The sequence below is a fragment of the Oncorhynchus gorbuscha genome, linkage group LG04 (assembly GCF_021184085.1).
Source record: "Oncorhynchus gorbuscha isolate QuinsamMale2020 ecotype Even-year linkage group LG04, OgorEven_v1.0, whole genome shotgun sequence".
In the NCBI taxonomy this organism is placed as follows: Eukaryota; Metazoa; Chordata; class Actinopteri; order Salmoniformes; family Salmonidae; genus Oncorhynchus; species Oncorhynchus gorbuscha.
In genome coordinates this window covers 81,548,026-81,558,025 of record NC_060176.1, presented here as the reverse complement: position 1 = coordinate 81,558,025, position 10,000 = coordinate 81,548,026, and the positions used below count along the sequence as shown (strand labels likewise).

Genomic DNA, 10,000 nt, shown 5'->3' with positions numbered 1-10,000 from the left:
AGACAGACAGACAGACAGAGAGACAGACAGAGAGAGAGAGACAGAGAGAGAGAGACAGAGACAGACAGACAGAGACAGACAGACAGACAGACAGACAGACAGACAGACAGACAGACAGACAGACAGACAGACAGACAGACAGACAGACAGACAGACAGACAGACAGACAGACAGACAGACAGACAGACAGACAGACAGGCAGGTTGTTCTATTGTTAGCTTGATCTATTAAATATTTGATGAAGACAAGGTGAGTAAATATGTTAGATTATATATGTGTTCTTGTGGAAGCCTGCATTTAGCAGAAGTATAGACTAAAGGAAACACACAATCACACATAAATTGACATTTATTGATTTGGGTGAATTCTAGTTGGGTGTATTCCATTTTTGGAGGGTAAAATATAAAACCAAACTGCAAATTTCAGACTTCAACTAACTGATTTGAAGAAACCTACTAATAGGAGTGTTCAAATCAGCTGGCACTACTAACCTAGGAGCTTTACAGTCTGTGGTCTGTCACCAACCAACCCTAGTCCTGCTGGGCTCACAGCAGGCTTTTGTTCTATCCATGCACTAACCCACCTGACTCTCAGGTCAGGTCTTGAGCAGTAACTTGTGGCAACATCTGCTCACCCTTCTCCAGGACCAGGTTTGGTGTACCAGGACTACTAGTTGAACTGATAGAAATGTAACCCAGGTTTGTCCTGCTGTTGATTTGATTCCTGTTTTGTGTTTTTCTCCTCTTGTGCATCGCCGTGACGACCAGGTGGGCTCGGTGGTAGCGGTTGGCTGGATCCGCTCCAGAAGGCGGTTGATTGGCGGTTGTTCCGTAACATCTTCCTGGCGTGGTTCGTCACGGTGCCGGTGGCGGGGCTGTTCAGCGCTGCGGTCATGGCTCTGTTCGTCTACGGCATCCTCCCTTACGTCTGAGGAAGAGAGGAGAGAGGGTGGAAAGAGGAGAGACGAAGGAGAGAGGAGAGAGGGAGGAAAGAGGAGAGACGAAGGAGAGAGGAGAGAGGGAGGAAAGAGGAGAGAGGACAGAGGGAGGAAAGAGGAGAGACAAAGGAGAGAGGAGAGAGGGTGGAAAGAGGAGAGAGGACAGAGGGAGGAAAGAGGAGAGAGGAAGAAAAGAGGACAGAGGGAGGAAGAGGAGAGACGAAGGAGAGAGAGAGGGGAGGAAATAGGAGAGAGGACAGAGGGAGGAAAGAGGAGAGACGAAGGGAGAGGAGAGAGGGAGGAAAGAGGAGAGAGGAAGAAAAGAGGACAGAGGGAGGAAGAGGAGAGAGGACAGAGGGAGGAAGAGGAGAGAGGAAGAAAAAGAGGACAGAGGGAGGAAAGAGGAGAGACGAAGGGAGAGGAGAGAGGGAGAAAAGAGGAGAGGAAGAAAAGAGGACAGAGGGAGGAAAGAGGAGAGAGGAAGGAGAGAGGGAGAGGAAGGAGAGAGGAAGAGGAAGAAAAGAGGAGAGAGGGAGGAGAGAGGGAGAGAGGGAGGAAGAGGAGAGAGGACAGAGGGAGGAAGAGGAGAGACGAAGGAGAGAGGAGAGAGGGAGGAAAGAGAGAGAGGACAGAGGGAGGAAAGAGGAGAGACGAAGGAGAGAGGAGAGAGGGAGGAAAGAGGAGAGAGGAAGAAAAGAGGAGAGAGGGAGAGAGAGGAGAGAGGAGAGGGGAGGAAAGAGGAGAGAGGAAGAAAAAGAGGACAGAGGGAGGAAAGAGGAGAGAGGACAGAGGGAGGAAAGAGGAGAGAGGAAGAAAAGAGGACAGAGGGAGGAAGAGGAGAGAGGAAGGAGAGAGGGAGGAAAGAGGAGAGAGGAGAGAGGGAGGAAAGAGGAGAGGAGAGAGGGAGGAAAGAGGAGAGAGGGAGGCCTCAAGGACATGGAGAGTGGGGGGAGATAAAGAGGGGTAAAGAACGAGGGGATGAAGAGTGGGCCTCGATGTTAGGAATGGGGCTAGGGGAGAGGAGAGGGGTGGAATGGTTAATTACACTGTGTCTGGAGAAGAGGGTTAGATCACATGCTACCTGGGTTCTAGTCCTGAAGAAGGCTAGATCACATGCTGCCTGGGTTCTAGTCCTGAAGAGGTTTAGATTACATTCTGCCTGGATTCTAGTCCTGAAGAGGGTTGGATCACATGCTGCCTGGGTTCTAGTCCTGAAGAGGTTTAGCTTACATTCTGCCTGGGTTCTAGTCCTGAAGAGGGTTGGATCACATGCTACCTGGGTTCTAGTCCTGAAGAAGGTTAGATCACATGCTGCCTGGGTTCTAGTCCTGAAGAAGGTTAGATCACATGCTGCCTGGGTTCTAGTCCTGAAGAAGGTTAGATCACATGCTGCCTGGGTTCTAGTCCTGTAGAAGGTTAGATCACATGCTGCCTGGGTTCTAGTCCAGAGACTCGTTGACTTCCTTCTATTGTGTTTTATTTTTGTTATTTTTGCATTAAAAAAAACGAATGTTAAATCTTACAGAGCAACCTGCTGTACAGACATGCATATCACAGACATACTGTAGCTACATAATACAGACATACAGGGCCTTCAGAGAGTATTCAGACCCGAGACTTATTCCACATTCTGTTGTTTTACAGCCTGAATTCAAAATGGATTTCACCAATCTACACAATTTGGCAAAATTCCAAAGTGAAAACATGTTTTTAGAAATGTTGGCTATTTTATTGAAAATTAAAATGCACTGCTCATCTGAGGAACCTTACAGATGTGTGGGGTACAGAGATGAATAGCCATTAAAAAATATTGTTAAACACTATTTTTACACACATAGTGAATCCATGCAACATATTATGCAAATATTTACTCCTGAACTCATTTAGACTTGCCGTAACAAAGGGGTTTGAATACTTATTGACTCGAGACATTTCAGTTTTAATTTTTAATTACTGTGTAAAAAAATAATAATCTAAAAACATTATTCCACTTTGACATTATGGGGTATTGTGATGTCATGATGGGGTATTGTGATGTCACAATGGGGTATTGTGATGTCACGATGGGATATTGTGTGTAGAGGCCAGTGATACAGAACCTCAATTTGAATCCATTTTTTAATTCAGGCTGTAACACAACAAAATGTGGAGAAAGTCAAGGGGTGTGAGACTTTAAAGGCATTGTACATATATCAGAGACGTATATTACAGATTCACATATTATAGACATACATATTAAGCCCTTTTCGCACGGGACTGGTATTACTATAGAACGCTGGTTATGTAATTATCACCCCAACATGTCAGGGACATGTCAGGGACAGGATTCGTTTTACCCCCCCCCCCCCAAAAAAAAAAATTCACTCATTCACAATGCACCGTTCTGACGGAAGTGCCTGTAGGCACTTCTAGGAGTGAAGATAGTTCACATGTCTAGGGACAGTCTAATATTGACCTAATGACCTTCAGTTCACATGTCTAGGGACAGTCTAATATTGACCTAATGACCTTCAGTTCACATGTCTAGGGACAGTCTAATATTGACCTGCAGTTCACATGTCTAGGGACAGTCTAATATTGACCTGCAGTTCACATGTCTAGGGACAGTCTAATATTGACCTAATGACCTTCAGTTCACATCTAGGGACAGTCTAATATTGACCTTCAGTTCACATGTCTAGGGACAGTCTAATATTGACCTTCAGTTCACATGTCTAGGGACAGTCTAATATTGACCTAATGACCTTCAGTTCACATGTCTAGGGACAGTCTAATATTGACCTTCAGTTCACATGTCTAGGGACAGTCTAATATTGACCTAATGACCTTCAGTTCACATGTCTAGGGACAGTCTAATATTGACCTAATGACCTTCAGTTCACATGTCTAGGGACAGTCTAATATTGACCTAATGACCTTCAGTTTGGATCCATATCAATAAGAACCATTAACTGTAGCCTGCGTAGAGGTTTAATGGTCGGATTTCATTTCTCAATTCATTTGACAATATCGGTCAATTGTGAATGAGGTATAAAAATAATTTAAAAAATATTACAGGGGCAGTTTGGTAAAACTAATCCGGTCCGAAATCGTCCACTGGAAAAAGCGGACCTGCTGGGGTGATAATTCCATAACCAACGTTTTATAGTAATACCAGTCGCCTGTGAATAGGGCTCTACTGTACGTTAAGACACTGTAGTGTTTTACACAGTGATATAAATATGAAAAAAAGACTAAACACAGTCCTCAGTAATAGACCGACACACACACACACACACACACACACACACACACACACACACACACACACACACACACACACACACACACACACACACACACACACAGAGATAGACACACAAACACTGACCATAACATAATCATTTGCACAACATCTATGCGAAATGCCTAAAGTTGTATATGAATATATATTTAATTGCGTTAATAGTTGCGGCCTGCGCTAGGAGGCAGCAGCGTTGTCGGTTTAGTAGCTATACTTAATGCCCGAAAGAAATGTTTTACATAATGTATTGTTTAGAAGTGGGATTTTGTTGTACTGCAGCTTTGCTTGAAAACAGAAGATGTGTGCTTGGCTTGTTAACCAAACCCCCCCCCCGCCCCTTCATAGTTACCTATGACCCATTGTAGTGACCATTTCATAGTTACCTCCCTAACATGCTAGCTAGATAGCCTGGAAGGAAAGGTTGGAACACACAGGGTCTTGTTGCCGCGGCAACCTTCAAATCCTCCCCAGGGGTGGTGGGACTGCTTTCATTTTAAATTTACATATATATATATTTTTTTTCTTTTTAGCTGTTACCATAGAAACCAGTTCCCAGAGGATGATGTCTACAATTTTAACTGTGTTCCTGTACATTTTAAAGATTAAATAGCCTATTTTAAAGATGAAATACCCTATTTTAAAGATGAAATACCCTATTTGAATGTTTTTCTAAATGTCATTTGTACTGTAAATACTATCCTCGTGGGAGGTATGATGTCATGCTTGAGTCACCCTGGCCCTAGAACCTGAGGCGTAGAGTGCACACCGGTTATTCTGTCTGAACTATGTTTTTAATCCACTATCTGAAATATAAATTGAGAACATGATCTTTTTTCTAATTTCTTAATTTCAGAATAATCTTTATTTTTATATTTGTTTTTACCAGAGATACTGAGGAAACCTTTTTATCCAGGATTCTGAACCGTCCCTTTTGCAGCAGCAATTTAATCAATAATCAAACCGTTTCCTTTCTCTAGGAAACTGCACCTTCTCTTGTGCTGCGAGTATAGTATAAGAGGTGTGTGTGTGTTGGTTAGGATAGCTTAACAGGGTGAGTTATACCAGAGTCCTGTCCCCCCCGCCCCACGTGACTGTTTTGTTTTTTGCCCCAAGTCGCACTAAACAGCTGATTTCAGTTCATCAACGCTTGATGATAAGTTGGTTAATTTAATCCGCTCGGTGCAAAAAAAACAAAGGACTGAGTTTGGGAAACACCGAGTTACACCATGCCAAATTAACCTGTCATACCTGCTGCCATGGCAACATTATAATATATCACGCAGACCCATCAGCCAAGATACTGAAACCATCCAACCAACACACACACACACACACACACACACACACACACACACACACACACACACACACACACACACACACACACACACACACACACACACACACACACACACACACACACACACACACACACACACGCACACACGCACACACACGCACACACACGCACACTCAGAGCCAATTCTGGAGGCTCCCTAAACGAATTCTCGTCTCTCGCTCGACTTCATATGTAACCCGGTCAGGGTGACTCTGTGGGTGTTTCTGCATACTAGCGTGCTCCGAGCACTGGAGGGTCGGAGCACGAGTCCAAATCAAAGTATGTGAAACCGAGGACGGATGACATCATCTCTAAAACATCTTCAGCGGAAAGTATCCAAGAAAGAATATGAAGCAAAAATAAAAAATAAAAAAATGAAACGACATTTCTTGAAATCGATGGCGGACATTATTTGAGCTAAAGCGAGAGAGAAAATAACACTCTTGACTTCCGAATGAAATGTCGCCTATTCAAATCACATATGTTGCCTGACTACAATATTTTATCTTGATAAATCAGTAACTAGATGCTGTATTAATCTTGGCGTGTTTTACCTACCTACATACCGTAGATCACAAGTCCATAATAAGTCTATAGGGCTAACAGGCTAGCAACTAGTACTGTTAGCTAGGCAGATAGCCACAAAGATTTGTTAGCTAGCTACCCACGAAGTGTTGACATCTCCGACACTCCACAGTTTTAGGTCATGTTTGCCTGTTTAAACTATCTGGTTAGCAACATTATTACAATTCACATACGTAGCTGAAAGTTATGAACTAAAATGTTTGCTTTGTGCGTATCTTGTTTGGTCTCTATTGTTGCCATTGTCCTGGTTGGAAGAAGGGTCAGTGAACGGGGAGGTGCAGCGTGAGGTAATACAGTAGGGGAGGTGCAGCATGAGGTAATACACTAGGGGAGGTGCAGCGTGAGGTAATACAGTAGGGGAGGTGCAGCGTGAGGTAATACAGTAAGGGAGGTGCAGCGTGAGGTAATACAGTAGGGGAGGTGCAGCGTGAGGTAATACAGTAGGGGAGGTGCAGCGTGAGGTAATACACTAGGGGAGGTGCAGCGTGAGGTAATACAGTAAGGGAGGTGCAGCGTGAGGTAATACACTAGGGGAGGTGCAGCGTGAGGTAATACACTAGGGGAGGTGCAGCGTGAGGTAATACAGTAAGGGAGGTGCAGCGTGAGGTAATACACTAGGGGAGGTGCAGCGTGAGGTAATACAGTAAGGGAGGTGCAGCGTGAGGTAATACAGTAGGGGAGGTGCAGCGTGAGGTAATACAGTAGGGGAGGTGCAGCATGAGGTAATACAGTAAGGGAGGTGCAGCGTGAGGTAATACACTAGGGGAGGTGCAGCGTGAGGTAATACACTATGGGAGGTGCAGCGTGAGGTAATACACTATGGGAGGTGCAGCGTGAGGTAATACACAAGAGGGGAATGCTTCTCAAATTGAATGTTTGTTTTTTTACATTTTCCACACTTTGTCCTCACATAAACGTACTCAAGAGAACGTGGTCGGAGAATGCACCCCCGAGCATGAGAGCGGAACACCCTGTCTGTTCGTTCCAGATTTCCTGTTGTCTGTTCGTTCCAAGACAAGACAAGTGTTGGAAGTGGATCAACAGTATAGTAGCCAATCACACACCGTCTCCCACCCACCTCTGTCAACAGTATAGTAGCCAATCACACACCGTCTCCCACCCACCTCTGTCAATAGTATAGTAGCCAATCACACACCGTCCCCCACCCACCTCTGTCAACAGTATAGTAGCCAATCACACACCGTCCCCCACCAACCTCTGTCAACAGTATAGTAGCCAATCACACACCGTCCCCACCAACCTCTGTCAACAGTATAGTAGCCAATCACACACCGTCCCCCACCAACCTCTGTCAACAGTATAGTAGCCCCCACTGAAATCAGGGGTGACATTGAGGGGGGATAGGTCTGATATCAGGAGTGACAATAAGGGGGGATAGGTCTGATATCAGGAGTGACAATAAGGGGGGATAGGTCTGATATCAGGAGTGACAATAAGGGGGGATAGGTCTGATATCAGGAGTGACATTAGGGGAGGGGATAGGTCTGATATCAGGAGTGACAATAAGGGGGATAGGTCTGATATCAGGAGTGACATTAGGGAGGGGGATAGGTCTGATATCAGGAGTGACAATAAGGGGGATAGGTCTGATATCAGGAGTGACAATAGGGAGGGGGATAGGTCTGATATCAGGAGTGACAATAAGGGGGATAGGTCTGATATCAGGAGTGACAATAAGGGGGATAGGTCTGATATCAGGAGTGACAATAAGGGGGATAGGTCTGATATCAGGAGTGACAATAAGGGGGATAGGTCTGATATCAGGAGTGACAATAAGGGGGATAGGTCTGATATCAGGAGTGACATTAGGGGGGGATAGGTCTGATATCAGGAGTGACAGGGGGATAGGGAGGGGGATAGGTCTGATATCAGGAGTGACAATAAGGGGGATAGGTCTGATATCAGGAGTGACAATAAGGGGGATAGGTCTGATATCAGGAGTGACAATAAGGGGGGATAGGTCTGATATCAGGAGTGACAATAAGGGGGGGATAGGTCTGATATCAGGAGTGACAATAAGGGGGGATAGGTCTGATATCAGGAGTGACAATAAGGGGGATAGGTCTGATATCAGGAGTGACAATAAGGGGGGATAGGTCTGATATCAGGAGGACAATAAGGGGGGATAGGTCTGATATCAGGAGTGACAATAAGGGGGATAGGTCTGATATCAGGAGTGACAATAAGGGGGATAGGTCTGATATCAGGAGTGACAATAAGGGGGGATAGGGGGGATAGGTCTGATATCAGGAGTGACAATAGGGGGGGGGGGATAGGTCTGATATCAGGAGTGACAATAAGGAGGGGATAGGTCTGATATCAGGAGTGACAAAGGGGGATAGGTCTGATATCAGGAGTGACAATAAGGGGGGATAGGTCTGATATCAGGAGTGACAATAGGGAGGGGATAGGTCTGATATCAGGAGTGACAATAGGGGGAGGTCTGGGGATAGGTCTGATATCAGGAGTGACAATAAGGGGGATAGGTCTGATATCAGGAGTGACAATAGGGAGGGGATAGGTCTGATATCAGGAGTGACAATAAGGGAGGGGGATAGGTCTGATATCAGGAGTGACAATAAGGGGGGATAGGTCTGATATCAGGAGTGACAATAGGGAGGGGGGATAGGTCTGATATCAGGAGTGACAATAAGGGGGATAGGTCTGATATCAGGAGTGACAATAGGGGGGGGATAGGTCTGATATCAGGAGTGACAATTAGGGGGGGATAGGTCTGATATCAGGAGTGACAATAGGGAGGGGGATAGGTCTGATATCAGGAGTGACATTAGGGAGGGGGGATAGGTCTGATATCAGGAGTGACAATAAGGGGGGGATAGGTCTGATATCAGGAGAGGACAATAAGGGGGGATAGGTCTGATATCAGGAGTGACAATAAGGGGGATAGGTCTGATATCAGGAGTGACAATAAGGGGGATAGGTCTGATATCAGGAGTGACATTAGGGAGGGGGATAGGTCTGATATCAGGAGTGACAATAAGGGGGATAGGTCTGATATCAGGAGTGACAATAAGGGGGGATAGGTCTGATATCAGGAGTGACAATAAGGGGGGATAGGTCTGATATCAGGGAGGACAATAAGGGAGGATAGGTCTGATATCAGGACAATAAGGGGATAGGTCTGATATCAGGAGTGACAATAGGGGGATAGGTCTGATATCAGGAGTGACAATAAGGGGGATAGGTCTGATATCAGGAGTGACAATAAGGGGGATAGGTCTGATATCAGGAGTGACAATATTGGGGAGGGGGGATAGGTCTGATATCAGGAGTGACAATAAGGGGGGATAGGTCTGATATCAGCAGTAATATTAGGGAGGATAGGTCTGATATCAGGAGTAATATTGGGGAGGGGGATAGGTCTGATATCAGGAGTGACAATAAGGGAGGGGATAGGTCTGATATCAGGAGTGACAATAGGGAGGGGGATAGGTCTGATATCAGGAGTGACAATAGGGAGGGGGATAGGTCTGATATCAGGAGTGACAATAAGGGGGATAGGTCTGATATCAGGAGGACAATAAGGGGATAGGTCTGATATCAGGAGTGACAATATATCAGGGAGGGGGATAGGTCTGATATCAGGAGTCTGATATCAGGAGTGACAATAAGGGGGATAGGTCTGATATCAGGAGTGACAATAGGGAGGGGGATAGGAGTGACAATAGGGAGGGGGATAGGTCTGATATCAGGAGTGACAATAAGGGGGATAGGTCTGATATCAGGAGTGACAATAAGGGGGGATAGGTCTGATATCAGGAGTGACAATAAGGGGGGATAGGTCTGATATCAGGAGTGACAATAAGGGGGATAG

At 45.4% G+C, this 10,000-nt stretch overlaps 1 pseudogene; it reads left to right on the top strand.

Moving 5' to 3' along the window:
- Window positions 1-1,052, top strand: part of LOC124033430 — a 64,538-nt pseudogene extending 63,486 nt beyond the window's left edge.
- Window positions 1,053-10,000: the final 8,948 nt, after the last annotated feature.